The sequence below is a fragment of the Erinaceus europaeus genome, chromosome 2, assembly GCF_950295315.1.
Source record: "Erinaceus europaeus chromosome 2, mEriEur2.1, whole genome shotgun sequence".
Taxonomy (NCBI): domain Eukaryota; kingdom Metazoa; phylum Chordata; class Mammalia; order Eulipotyphla; family Erinaceidae; genus Erinaceus; species Erinaceus europaeus.
In genome coordinates, this window is record NC_080163.1 from 24,963,182 (window position 1) to 24,978,266 (window position 15,085).

The 15,085-nt window shown below is 40.2% G+C and overlaps 1 protein-coding gene across 3 annotated transcripts in view; it reads left to right on the top strand.

Moving 5' to 3' along the window:
- Nucleotides 1-15,085, top strand: part of ZNF475 (zinc finger protein 475) — a 92,394-nt gene that overhangs the window by 38,737 nt on the left and 38,572 nt on the right. The window lies entirely within an intron of this gene.

Below are 15,085 nucleotides of genomic sequence, written 5' to 3' on the forward strand. Positions count from 1 at the left end.
TTTCCCAATTTCAAAGTAATGGCAATTAGTTGAAACCTCTTTATTCCTTTGTAGGGCAAAAAGATTATGTCTGTGGGCCAGTTATGGACCACAAACCATTGCTGCAAAGTCTTAAGAAAGAATTATAGGAATAAAGCTGTCCTATAGGAATAAAATTCTCTCCCAATTGTCAGAAAATATAGAATGTTGATTAGTTTTTTATTCAATGGCTAGGCTCTCCTCACTCAGCTTTTTCTACTCTTTGAATGTCTATGCAATATAATCCTCTAACGTGATTATATCCATGATTTCATTTAACTACTTTTCTCCTGCTCCAGATGTCAGTATTCTGATTACAAGGTCATACCTGTGTGGCACTTTTGACTCTAAGTACTCTATGTTTTGTATCCTCAATATAGAGGGAAAATTGTAGGCTTGATCTAACAATAGTTTCCTTAGGGTGACATTATGGAACCTTAACAACATGACATGTCCCGGTAGCAGGTTCTACTTAGAAGCATCAAAGTACCATTTCTTCCATTTTCAGCTTTTATCGAGCTTTCCTTGCACTCTATAATACTCTGTTTACACCTGACAAACTGAATCAAAGAACTTAACTTTTTGTTTCAAAATTCTTCACCATGAAAGAGAAGAAAGGGGCATCCTGATTTGTGATTCCAAATTGGTCCAGATAAATGCCAGTACAGACAAAATCCTCTAAAGCTAGCTCCAGGCTAAGTGGCTTTTCTCAAAGTATTGCATACTGGCTTCAGGTTCTGGTTGTGGACCCAGGGCCTTTTGTCCACTCACATCAGAATGAGGATGGCAAGTGCCTCTGGTCCAGGTGCTAACAGAGGGCGTGCGGAGCACCAACCCAAAGGTGGTAGATAGACCCCCTCAACACTGTCCCTGATGTATGAATACGAGTATTTCCACTCACTTTGTGGATCGTCTACAGACAACACCAAATAAAGTTAAGGAAAAATACAGTCATGCTTCAAATGCCCCTTACAGTTTAATTCACTCACAAATGGAAGAGCAACTGGTTCTAATTCCTGAAATGTAGTTATTGTGAAAAAATGACACAAGCCTCAACTGGATGAGTAAAGGGCTGCACATTAAGAGAAGCACCATATTACCTAAAAGTGGTGTTTTTATTTGTTTAAGGACTTTACATAAGGTCTATTCCCACTAGCAGTGCAGGAGTATCTTTTTTTCTCAGCAAACTTGCCAACACCTGTCCTTTCTTATTTTGCTGATGTAAGCCATTCTCACATGTGCAAGATAAAATCTTTTTAAATTTTTTTTTATTTACAAAAAGGAAACATTGACAAATCCATAGGATAAGAGGGGTACAACTCCACACAATTCCCACCACCCAATTTCTGTATCCCATTCCCTCCCCTGATAGCTTTCCTATTCTTAATCCCTCTGGGAGTATGGAGCAAGATAAAATCTTAGTGTAGTTTTAATTTGCAGTTCCCTAATGATAAGTGAAGTGGAGCACTTCTTATGTCTGTGGGTTGTATGTCTTCTTTAGAAAGCTCTTTAGTAGGGGGTTGGGCGGTGGCGCATTGAGTTAAGCGCATGTGGCACAAAGCGCAGGGACGGGCGTGAGGATCCCGGTTCAAGCCCCCGGCTCCCCACCTGCAGGGGAGTCGCTTCACAGGCGGTGAAGCAGGTCTGCAGGTGTCTATCTTTCTCTCCCCCTCTCTGTCTTCCCCTCCTCTCTCCATTTCTATCTGTCCTATCCAACAACGAACAACATCAACAATGGCAATAATAATAACCACAAGGAAGCTACAACAACAAGGGCAACAAAAAGGGGGAAAAATGGCCTCCAGGAGCGGTGGATTCATAGTGTAGGCACCGAGTCCAGCAATAACCCTGCAGGAAAACAACAACAACAAAAAAGAAAGCTCTTTAGTTCTTTGGCCCATTTTTTTAAAAATTAGGTTATTATTATTATTTACTACTTTTGTAGCTCTGTACCAGTTCTGTATAGATATTTGATATCAGCCACTTGCTGGATGTGTGATATGCAAATATTTTCTCCCATTTACTGGGTTGCCTGGTTATTTTGTTCGACTTTATTTTTATTTTTTTCCCCAAAGCACTGCTCAGCTCTGGCTAGTGGTGATACTGGGGACTGAATATGGAACCTAGGAGTCAACTTAGTTCTTTGGCACACTTTTTATTGGGTAAATTTTACTACTTTTGTAGATCTGTGCCAATTCTGTATAGATGTTAGATATCGGTTATTTGTCAGACGTTTGATATGCAAATATTTTTTCCTATTTACTGGGTTGCTTGCTTATCCTTGTGTAGTTGAACATCACAGATTTAATCTCTCTCTCTCCATATATATATACTTCTCATATATATATATATGATAGGGAAGAGAGAAATTGGGAGATTGGGAGGGGAGAGAGAGAGAGTGATGGAGACAGACAGAAACACTTGTAGGACTGCTTCACTAGTCATGGAGCTTCCCCCCTGCAAGTGAAGAGTGGGGGCTTGAACCCAGGTGCTTGTATATGGTAAGATATAGTCTCAACCGTCTGCACCACTGCACAGTCTTATGATTTTTCTTTAATTACCTGTATTGTGAGGGTAGTTATATCAGTCAGGAGGCAGAAACCATGACTATTATTTTAAACAGAAAGAATCAAATAGACAAACTCATTAACCCACTGGTAACTAGTAGTTATTAACTAGAAGTTGTCACTAGGTTATCTTGCAGAACTTAAGGGCGACAGTATTGTGGAAGGGAAGTGCTACTCATCACTTGTAAAATTAAAGGGGCAAAAGGAAGATATTTGTATTGTGATAATTTGGAGGGAAGAAGAGACCTTGAGAGTTGAAAAGCAAATCTCTTGGGAGGAGGTGAAGATAAAAATGATGATGGTCTCTGGTGGGAGAGGGGGGTGGGGTGTGACATAATTAATCAAATGGCTTCAGCTACTGCTGCAAGAGAGAACTGCTCCTACTGGGATGAGAATGTGTTGTTGGGGTGAAGATCTGTTGGTGTGCTTCTAAATCCTGCTTATAAGACCTTCTGTTTTGATCATCACATTAGGTTCACTTGTATTACTTACGATGTATTCTATTTACATAACCACTGTTAACTAAGCACTCCGCTGCCTCCAGGACATTGGTTTAATCCTCATTGGTTCGTGCTTTTCCCTTCTCCCCACCCCCTATCCTACATACTACCTTGTTCCTGACTCTTCCGTCTCAGGAGAGATGTAGGACAGAATTGTGTTGTGATTAGAGGAGATTAGATTGTTGAACCGCATCCCCGCTCATTAATAAAGAGATACTGCTTCCCAGCTCAGCCATGAGTCCCTGGTCATCTCTCTCTCCTGCCTGCAAAGCTAACACAAGGATCACAGTAGCCACAGACAAAAAGACCTTAAAGAGCCTGTCCTCTCTCGATTCTAATCTCACAATCTTCCTCCACTACCGCCATAGACAGAACAATCTGCAGAGTCAGCTGATGGAACAGAGATGAAATGTGAAGAGTCCCATCCAGTGCCACAAAGCTGGACTTAGCAAAGAGAGTTTGAAATATAGTGACCATAAGTTAATAACCAATAAAACAAACATGTCTCTTGTCCTTTCAAAAGCTCATGAAAAGAAGAAAAAAAAAATCTCTGTATTTTCCTGAAGGAAAATATATCATTCTTATCTTTTTCTTAAAAAAAAAAAAAAGAAAGAAAGAAAGAAAAGGAAAAAATAAACAAATTCCTTCTTTTTTCTTTTTCTTTTTCTTAAACGCATAACATATTTTTCTATGTAAAAATGTATTTTTAATTTTTTAATTATCTTTATTTACTTATTGTGTAGACACAGCCAGAAATTGAGAGTAAGAGGGAGAGAGATAGAGAGACACCTTCTGCCCTATTTCACCACTCATGAAGCTTTCCCCCTGCAATTAGAGACCAGGAGCTTGAACCTGGGTCCTTGTGCATTGTAACATGCATGCTCAACCAGGTGTACCACCACCCAGCCCCAAATAAATAAATTCTAGGAATGGAAATACTTTGAGTCAAATTCTTCAACTATTGTTCAGTATTTTCAGTTGCAAGATTTTATTTCTGATTTTTCTGGGGGGGGGAGTGTACATACTTAAGTCAACTTTGCCCCCCAATAACGTAAAAACTAAAAAGGAGAAAAATCTCATCATAAAAAAATCCTTGAAATATGGGATATCACTATTAAAATTCAATCTTAGGGACCAGAGAAATAGCTCATCTGGTAGGGCTCTTGCCTTAGTATGTGAACTACTCACATTTTAACCTAAATATTGTTGCATTGGAATGACCTTAGGGAAGCTCCAGTGCTACAGTCTGACTCTCTCTCTTTATGTATGTATGTATGTATGTATGTATATATATATAATTATATATGCATATATTATATATAATCTGTTACTATATTATATATATTATATATAATTTATTTTTTGTCTCTATCTGAAAAATTGGCTCAGAATGGTGAAATAACATATTCATGAGCTCTAATTTGTTTCATTTTGTTTATTTTATGTGTGTTTGAGCGAGGACCAGACTGCTAAAAGATATGGTCCTGAAGATGACACTTAAAAGAGTCCCAGACTTACAAAGCATGTGCTCTGCCCACTGAGTCACTTCTGTGGCTATTAAAATTGATTTGTGTTAAACCAATGATCATTAAATTTAATATTTTATATTAAAAATAAAAGCATACTTTAGTCATGCAAGTAAAATGCCCTTAATTTTTTAATGTAACTGAAATGCAAATATAAACATTTCTCTCATGTAAGTAGAGTCTCAGGAAGACTCCAGAGACTCCTTGATGGCTCCTACATTATGAAGAAAACCAAAAACCACCTATTAATAAATCTCTACTCATGGGAGTCCTTGGTCACATTCAGGATTCTACTGATGCAATCTAGTCCAAAACAGTTGCTGGAGTTCCAGCGTTCACATCCAAGTTCTGATGGTCAGTGTAAACAAAGGGATGAGGAATAGGTCGTGTCACTCTTTTTCAAGAAGAGTCTTTATAAGTCCTACACAGTACTTTCCTAGCTACAAAGAAACTTGCAGATTTCTACTTGGAAATCTTATATCCATCTGAAAACCTGGAGCTTTTGTTCCTTTGTGGGAGTTGGGCAGAATTGGTTTGCCAGACTCTGAGAGGGCTAGTTGCTCCTCAGCCATAGGCCATGACATAAGAGAACTGTCATAGGGAGGGAAGACTGGAGACAGTAGATGAGGGCACTATTTGGGAGATTGGAAGCTGCTGAAGAGTGTGTGTGTGTGTGTGTGTGTGTGTGTGTGTGTGTGTGTGTGTGTGTGTAGGGTCTGGGGGGAGAAAGGCAAACCTGTATTTTGCAATTTTGCTCAGAGCCAGCAGCAGTTTCCACTCTATATTCTTTTGTCTATTTCAAGAATTTGGATCTACATAAGAGGAAAAGGGGTTGTGTAAACCCTATTTGTTTCAGAGGACTGCACCATTTTCAACAAATACCATCACACTTTCAGTTGTGTCCCCCCAACCTCCACCAACACTCTCTTTAAAAGAAACACCTTTGAACTCCAAGATGAGTTTTGAATTTCCAGGGTTTATTATGCTCATCTTTGTAAGTTTATCTCTCCCTTCCCATGAGCCCCAAAGGGCATGGAAAAATGGCATCACATTGATAAAATGCGGTGCCTTCCAAGACATTCTTCTCATGACTTATGTGCAAATATGGTCAAAATAAATAACTCAAGCCAATTGGAGTGAACATTTCTCCATGGAGACTTGGGGTGAAACTGGCCGGCTTTGCTAAGTAGGTCTCTTTCTAGCATCATTGCTTTACAACATGCCTGGATGAGAGGCCAGTCTCTTAAGTGATTTAAATAGTTGTAGTCAGAATCTTACAGCACTTTTGCTCATAAAACTTACTTACAGGTCAGAGTACTTGGCTATATTGTGCCTGTCATGTTGCCTTAGGACTGGTGCATAAATAGTGAATTTCTGTTATTAGACACCTCAGGTGCCCTAAATTTTACTCACTTGCTTCCAAATGCCTCATCCATCACATTTTGATATCTCTAGTCATGACAAGACAGGAACCTCATTTGAGAAGGAAGGAGAAAAGATTCAGTTGGGTATTATCTGTCTGTCTGTCTATATATATTTTACCACCAGGGTCACTGTTGGGGCTCAGTGCCTGAATGACAAAACCACCATTCCTATTGGTTAATCCCCCCTTTCCCACCTTTTATTTATTTGATAGGACAGAGAAATTGAGAGAGGAGGGGGAGACAGTGAGGAAGAGAGACAGAGAGACACCTGCAGTATTTGCTTTACCACTTGTGAAATTTCCCTCCTACAGGTTAGGAGTGGGGGCTTGAACCATGGTGTGCTATTGCCCAGGCCCCAGAAATTTACTTTCTCATTTTACTGGGGGGAGGATGGTTTATAGTATGTTTTCTGATACATGGGTACTGTTAGGTAGTATGCCAGCTCCCCCTGGCTTCTGTCTCTAATCCTGCCTGTATGGGATTGGTTTGATCCCACTCAAAACTGTGGTCTATTTACATAAATCACTTTTACATTTACATAAAGCACCACCCTCCCTCCAGGGCATTGGTGGTTCAGTGGTAGAATTCTTGCCTGCTCCACCCCCTCTCCTTGTCACACCCTGATTTTCCACCACTCCCTTTTCGCTCCACCCTCTCTATGTCACATCCTGTTTACACCCTACTTGGAAATTATATATAAAGACAGCATTGTTAGTTTTAGTTTAGTTTTTAGTTTAGCTCGGCTTAGATTGTGCTGCGTTCCGCATGAATAAAGAGATACTGCCTACAGCTCAACCATGAGTCCCGGGTCGTCTGTCTCTACCCACGAAGCTAGTCTGACAGGGTACAATTTCTTATCTCCCTATGATAGGTGTCTGCAAAATGCTCTTACCCCCAACTTGGGTCCTTCTCCACCATCATGGACCAGGACCCCAAAGCTCTACCCTCCAATCCCTTTTCCTCCTTCCCCAGAGTCCTTTGGATGCAAACCCAGTTCAGGCTTTACTTTGTATTTTCCTTTTCTGTTTTTGTTTGTTATGTTCCACCTATGAGTGAGACTATCCAGTATTTACCCATCTCTTTTTTGCTTATTCACTTAACATACTTCCTTCAAGATCCAATGTGAGGCTAAGTAGACAACATCATCTCTCTTAACAGCTGAGTAGTATTCCTTTTTGTATATATCAATATACTACAACTTTCTTTTTTTATTTAATTTTTAATTTATAAAAAGGAAAATCATAGGATAACAGGGGTACAACTTCACACAATTCCCACCACCAGAACTCTGTATCCCATCCCCTCCCCTGATAGCTTTCCTATTCTTTAACGCTCTGGGAGTATGGACCCAAGGCCATTGTGGGATACAGAAGGTGGAAGGTCTAGCTTCTGTAATTGCTTCCCCACTGAACATGGGTGTTGACAGGTCGATCCATACTCCCAGCCTGCCTTTCTATTTCCCTAGTGGGGAAGGGCTCTGGAGAAGCAGAGCTCTAGGACACATTGGTGGGGTTGTCTGCCCAGGGAAGTCTGGTTGGCATCATGCTAGCATCTGGAACCTGGTGGTTGAAAATAGAGTCAACATACAAAGCCAAACAAATTGTTGAACAATCATGGACTTAAAGGCTGGAATAGTGCAGATGAAGAGTTGGGGGTCCTCCATTTTGTAGATAGCTAGTAGGCATATTTTAGTTATATTCCAAAGGGCCTGTGGCTATACTAGTGTTTTTGTTTGTTTGTTTGTTTTTTGCCTGAGCCTGACATCTGATATGCAGGTGGACCCAAATTATTGTCTGGGGAGATGATGTCATGACTGGCAGAAGGACCAGAAAGCTGGATCAGGGAAGAGAGTAGCTCCCAAATATCAGAAAGGTGTATGAATATTGTTTACTGTAAATCCCATCGATTGTACCACAGCTTTCTTAACCACTCATCTGTTGTTGGACACCTAGGTTGTCTCCAAGTTTGGTATGTGTAAACATAGTGATTCTATGAACTTAGGTGTACATAGTTCTCCTTGGGAGGGTATGTTTAATTCCTTTGAATATATCCCAAGGAGAGGAATTGCTGGACCATAAGGTAAGACCTATTCATGAGAAGGAGGGATAGAGAGAGAAGTAAAGTGTCACTCTGGCACATGCAATGCTTGGGATCCAACTCAGGACTCCATGCTTGAGAGACCAGTTCTTTATCCACTGCAGTACCTCCATGATCATCAGTGGGATTTTAAAAATACTTTATTTATTAATTATTGGAGATATATCTATAATCTATATCTATATATATAGAGAAGAATTAGATATAAATAGAGAAAGAGAGGGTGGGGGAGGAGATAGGAGGAAAGAGAGTCACACCTGCAGCCCTGCTTCACCATTCATGAAGCTTTCCTCCTGCAGGGATCAGGGACTTGAACCTGAGTCCTTATGCACTGTAATGTGTGTGCTTAACTAAGGGTGCCACTGCTTGGTCCCACAGTGGGATTTCATTTTTTTTAAATAAAATATTTCATTGTGTTTTCTTCAGAGGAGACATAGTATACAAACACTTGGCACGCACAGAACTCCACTTCCAACCAATATGGTCAAATGGCTGCAAAATGAGCCCCTCTGGCATCTCTGGGCATCCTTTGCTTTCTCCCTGAACCCACTACACCACCTGGTGCCCTCTTATTCCCCCCACCCCAATGAGTAATGCAAAATTTTCTTAAGAGTGTTGATAAGACCCAGAAAAGGATCTGGAGTACATAGCACACAGAGAAAGACATCACCGACTATCACTTATTAACTGATTACCATCATTGAAGCACAAATGCTGTCTTCATTTGCCCAATCTCTAACACTTTTTCTATCTCATAGGTCTCTCTCCCTCCTCCCCTGTGTCCCTTCTTCCTTCTCCTTGAAAAGGAAAAGAAAGGTTGGAGATGGCTTGTTAGCTTTCCCAATAGGGACATATGAATCGTGCTCTAAAGCAGAGCTAACTGTTAAGGAGAAGAAGCTCTGCTTGTGGAATTTTAGGCAGAATGGAAAGAGGTGAGAATGGGAGCCAAACAGAACTGGAATCCAAGGTCTGTTCTGTCATTTAGAAATTGATTCTCTTGGACAGGTTGTTTGTCTCCTGAGTCACAGTTTGCTCATTTATAAAATGGAAATAATAATGCCTGGATCTTGATCCTATGGAAACGAACTGGAATTATGAGCAGTTTAAATTAATTAAAAGCATTAAAAGAATTAAAAGAATTAAAAGAATTAAAAGCAGCACAGCAGCCAGTTGGGGACAAAGGCTCAGCTCGTAGAGTATGGGAATTGCATGGTTGAGGTTCTTGTTTTCATCCCCAGCACCACATGTACCAGAGGGGTGCTCAGGCTTCTCTCTCTCTCTCTTGATAAACAAATCTTAAAAAAGCAAATCTTTTAAAATAATTTTAAAGTAGCATGGTACCTAATGTGTAGCTGGAATTGAAACAATATTCTCAAATCTTGTCATAAGGGAGATGGAGGCATTGCTGGGGTAAATCTTGCTTGGGACTTTCTGAGTTTTCTAATCTGCTGGGGATAAGGAGAAAAAGGAAGAGAGACAGACAGAAACGAAGGAAGAGAGAGAGAGAGAGAGTGAGAGAGAGAGAGAGAAAGGAAGGGGGAGAGAGAGAGAGAGAAAGGAAGGGGGAGAGAGAGAGAGAGAAAGGAAGGGAGAGAGAGAGAACAAATGAACATGAGGAAGTAAGTTTGATGGAGTTAGAGTTAATTCTATTTGTTTCCTCGAGGGTTGTTGCTGGGGCTCGGTGCCCACACTATTAATCCACTGCTCTTGGAAGACATTTCTCTGTGCGCCCCCCATGGACCCATTTTATTGGATAAGACAGAGAGAAACTGAGAGGAGGGGGAGACAGAGAGGGCGAGAGAAAGATAAACACCTGCAGACCTGCTTCACAACTTGTGAAGTGTCCCACCTGCAGGTGAGGAGCTGAGGGCTCGAACCCAGATCTTTGTCCTGGCCCTTGCACTTAGTACTATGTGTGAACAACCTGTGTGCCACCACTCAGCCCTCTAGAGCTAATTTTTCTAGTATTTGCTTGTTTGTTTCAATAGGGATCACTGCTGTGGGTTAACTTCTTCAGAGAGGAGACAGAGAGAAAGAGATAGGTAGATGGGGGGGAGAGGGAGAAAGAGAGAGAGAAAGAGAGAGAGAGAGAGAAGGATCATAGCATAGAAACATCCTTCATGTATTCCTTGGGCCTGAACCGAAGTCACACACATGGCAAAGCTGGCACACTATCCAAATGAGCTATCTTTCCAGCCCTTTCCAATGTGTTTTCTTTCTTTCTTTCTTTCTTTCTTTCTTTCTTTCTTTCTTTCTTTCTTTCTTTCTTTCTTTCTTTTTCTTTCTTTCCTTCCTTCCTTCTTTTCTTCCTTCCTTTTTTTTACAAGTGCACAAAATTTCATGTTTATTACTCAAGGTCATTATAAACATTCACTTATTTATTTTTGTTTATTTTCCCTTTTGTTGCCCTTGTTTATAGTTGTTGTTATTATTTTTGTTGTTATTGCTTCCATTGTTGTTGCATAAGACAGAGAGAAATTGAGACCGGAGGGGGGGGGGGGGGAGACAGAGAGGGCGAGAGAATGATAGGCACCTGCTGACCTGCTTCACAGCTTGTGAAGTAGACCCCCTGCAGGTGGGGAGCCGGAGGTTCAAACCAGGATCCTCGAGCTGGTCCTTGCAGCTTCACACCATGTGTGCTTAACCATTATGCTACCACCCAGCCCCCTCTCTTACTTTTTCTTTTTTAAATATTATGCTATATATATATATATATATATATATATATATATATATAGGATTTAAGAGGATAAAATTCTATTCAGAAAAACTTTTGAACATCTACCATACTCAAAATTACATATAAATTTCCAAGAATATGTGGACTGGTAAAAATTAGTATTTATTCTTGAGAATGACATAAAACGAAAATAAAAATATTCATAATTAAAATACTCTTAATATAAATAATATTAAGTCTTTAGAAAAAGTCAAATAACCAATGTCCCAGTGTGTTTCCTTAAGCTTTGTTGGTGTCTACAACTTCCCGCCATCAAAGAAAATGGGAAACAAAATCAGAAGTTTTTTTTTTCTTTTTTTTTTCTAGAGAGCCAGATATTAAAACCAATCAAACAGAGTGGTTTTGGGGTTCCTTCCCTGATGTGTTTGATAAAAACCTCATGAGATAGTTCAGTTATATCCTTTGTATTGCCTAGATCTGCTTTCTCTTTTGGATGGTACAGATCAAGTAATACATTTGCTTTTTCTGAAGAGCTTCATTTTCTGTGTTCTCCAATCTGCTTGGAGCCAACACATTCTTTTGCGCCATGTTAATATCACTGTCTTAGAATCTGTCAGGATGAAGAATAACTTCCTTCTCTGTGCCAGACCTGACTGGAGACTTTTAATTGCACAGATTCAAACCTTTCTTGGCATCAGAATACAGTAACCAAGCACAGACCTCATAAGGCCTTTGTGATTCTTTTGAAGAATAGTGGCCAAGCTGTAGTTTTGCTGTGGGGAGCGCCACTATCCTGGGTTGCCTGATTTACCTGCCCACCATGTCTGCAGGATCTTACCTCAGGTCAGGTGCTACCCTTTCTGTGAGCCAGAGCCAATGATCCAGAGTTCTTGACCAAACCCAGAGCAGCCTGCCCAAAATGCAGAAGGCCCTGACATTTCTGAGGAATGGTCTCTCTTTGGACTTTAGACTTGTGATAAACCTGACACGATGAAATCTCTTGGGACTGGAGAGATACCTCATGGGGTAAGGGGGTCCAGGTTTGAGCCCCAGCACCACAGGGGAAGTGCTATAGCAACAAAGGAAGCTTTGATGCTATGGTCTCCACCTCAACCCTCAGAGTGTCGCAGAGTGATGAAGTCACACATGCATGAGGCCACTATTCCACCCAAAAAAACCTTCTTTTGTCTTTGAGTCTGGGCCTTGTGTGTGTGTGTGTTTTCATTATTACCAGGCTGTATATTTTATTTATTTTTTTCATCCAGAGAGATTAAGAGAGAGGGTGCTGACTGGAGCCACACCTGATTGAGTGCACATGTTACAATGCTCAAAGACCTGGGTTCGAGCCCCTCTAGTCTTCACTTGCATAGGGGAAACTTTGCAAGTGATGAAGCAGTGTTACAGGTGTCTCTCTGTCTGTCTCTCTCCCACTCTATCAATCCCTTCCCTTTCAGTTTCTGGCTGTTTCTATGCAATAAATAAATAAAGATAATATAAAAAGTGGATTCAGAGAGAGAAGGAGAAACACTATAACAGACGAGTATCTATCCACCAGTGCCATATCACCTTCCATGTGGTATCTGGGCTCGAACCTTGGCCTTGTACATGGCAAGGTATGCACCTTTCCAAATAAACTATATCTCTGATAGTAAAATGAAGTTTTTTGTTTATCTCCAGGGTTATTGCTGGGACTTGGTGCCTGCACTATGAATCCATTGCTCCTGGAAGCTATTTTTCCCCTTTTGTTGCCCTTGTTGTTTATCATTGTTGTTGTTATTGCTATCATTGCTGTTGGATAGGACAGAGAAAAATCAGGAGAGGAGGGGAAGACAAAGGGGGGAGAGAAAGATAGACAATTGCACACCTGCTTCACTGCCTGTGAAGCAACCCCCCTGCAGGTGGGGAGCCAGGGGCTTGAACTGGTATCCTTGAGCCGGTCCTTACACTTTGTGCCATGTGCGCTTAACCCGCTGTGCTACTGCCTGGCCCCCAGTAAAACGAACCCTTATTGGTCCTTTCTTCTGAGTTTTTGGGGGTAGCCACTGACTTTTTTTTAATTGGCAGGGTTAATGGTTTACAGCAGCACAGTTGTTAGCACATGAGTACAAATTTTCATCTCAGCAATATAAGTATCCATAAAATATTCTCTCCCCCAGTTTAGCTCAATTTCCATCATTATGCACCAGGACTTCAAAGTGCCCTTTCCTTTCACCCCTTTGCCTTCCCCCTTCTCCAGAGTCCTTTGCTTTGGTGAAATACACCAAATCAGTGCAAGTTTTACTTTGTGTTTTTTCTTTGTTCTTATTTCTCAATTTCTACCTATAAGTGTGATCATTTCATATTCATCCTTCTCTTTCTGGCTTATCTCACATAACATGATTCCTGAAAGCTCTATCCAAGATGAGATGAAGAAGGTGACTTCATCATTCTTAATAGCTGAGTAGTATTCCATTGTGCATATAGACCACAACTTTCTTGGCCACTCACCCGTTGTTGGACACCTAGATTGTATTCAAGTTTAGGCTATTACAAATTGTGCTGCTATGAACATAGGTATAAATAGATCTCTGTGGATGGGTGTGTTTGTTTCCTTAGGATATGTCTCTAGCAGAGCAAGCACTATGATTCCATTTCTAGCCTTGTAAGAGTTCTCCAGACTGTTCTCCACAAGTATTGGATCAATCTGCATTCACACCAGCAATGTAGAAGGGTTTCTTTACCTGAACAAGCTTTTCGACATTTGTTGTTACTGTCCCTTCTGATGTATGACATTCTCATAGGAGTTTATTTCTATTTCTCTAATAATTAGTGGCTTTGAGCACTTTTTCAGAAGACCTTTTGGATATCTTTTTTGGTGACTATTCTGTTCATAATCTCTCTCCAGTTTTTGAATGGGGTCATTGTTATTGTTGCTCAGTTTGGTGAATTCTTTATATTTGGTTATTTAAATTTTGTCTGATGTATGGCATACGTTCTTCTCCCATTCCATAAGGAGTATTTCTACTCCTTGATTGGTGGTTTCTTTTGCTTTTGCAGATGCTTTTCAATCTGATGTAGTTCTATTGCTTTATTTATTTATTTCTTGCAAATGGGCTTGAGTTATTGAAGATGCATTTAAAACTTAGATCTAGAGGGCATGTCCCCAGGAGAGGAATTGCAGGGTCATATAGTAGGTACATTTCTAATCTTCTGAGAGTTCCCACAGGGGTTGGAACAACTTACATTCCCATAAGCAGAGCAGGAGTGTCCTTTATGCTCACAACCTTTCCAACATTTGTTGTTACTGTCTTTTCTGATATGACGTTCTCCCATCCAAAGTGTATGTGCATTTTCATAGCAGTACAATTTGTAATAACCCAAACTTGAATGCAATCTAGGTATCCAACAATGGGTGAGTGGCCAAGAAAGTTGTGGTCTATATGCACAACGGAAAACTACTCAGCTATTAAGAATGATGAAGTCACCTTCTTCATCTTATCTTGGGTAGAGCTTTCAGGAATCTTGTTAATTGAGATAAGCCAGAAAGAGAAGGATGAATATGAAATGATCACAGTCATAGGTAGAAGTTAAGAAATAAGAACAAAGATAATACACAAAGTAAAACTTGCACTGATTTGGTGTATTGCACCAAAGCAAAGGACTCTGGATAAGGAGGGCAGGCAGAGAGCTGAGAGAAGGGGGACTTTGAGGTACATGGTGATGGGTTTAAGTTGAGAGTGAGAGTGTTTTGTAGACGCCCATCTTGATGAGATCAGAAATTGTGTCCATGTGCCAACAACTGTACTGTAAACCCATTCACCTTCCAAAAAAAAAAAATAAATAAATAAATAAGAAAAAAACTTAGATCCCAAAGAATTGTGCCAGTGTTTTCCTCCAAGTATTTGATAGTTTATGGTCTAACATCCAAATCCTTGATCCATTTGGAGTTTACTTTTGTTTATGGTGAGGTGAAGTGGTTCAATTCCATTCTTTTGCATGCTCACCCCAATTTTCCCAATACTATTTTTTGAAGATACTCTCCTTTTTCCATTTAATGTTTTAGGATCTCTTGCCAAGATTTAGATGTTTATAGGTATGGGGGATTATTTCTGGACTCTCAGTTCTATTCTTCTGATCACTGTGTCTATTTTTGTTTCAAGATCAGGCAGTTTTAATTAGAATAACCTTATAATATAGTTTGAGATCTGATCTGGGAGTGTGCTGTCCCAGTTTTTTTTTTTTTTTTTTTTTATCAAGATTGCTTTAGCAGTTCTAGGTATTTTCTGTTTCCAGA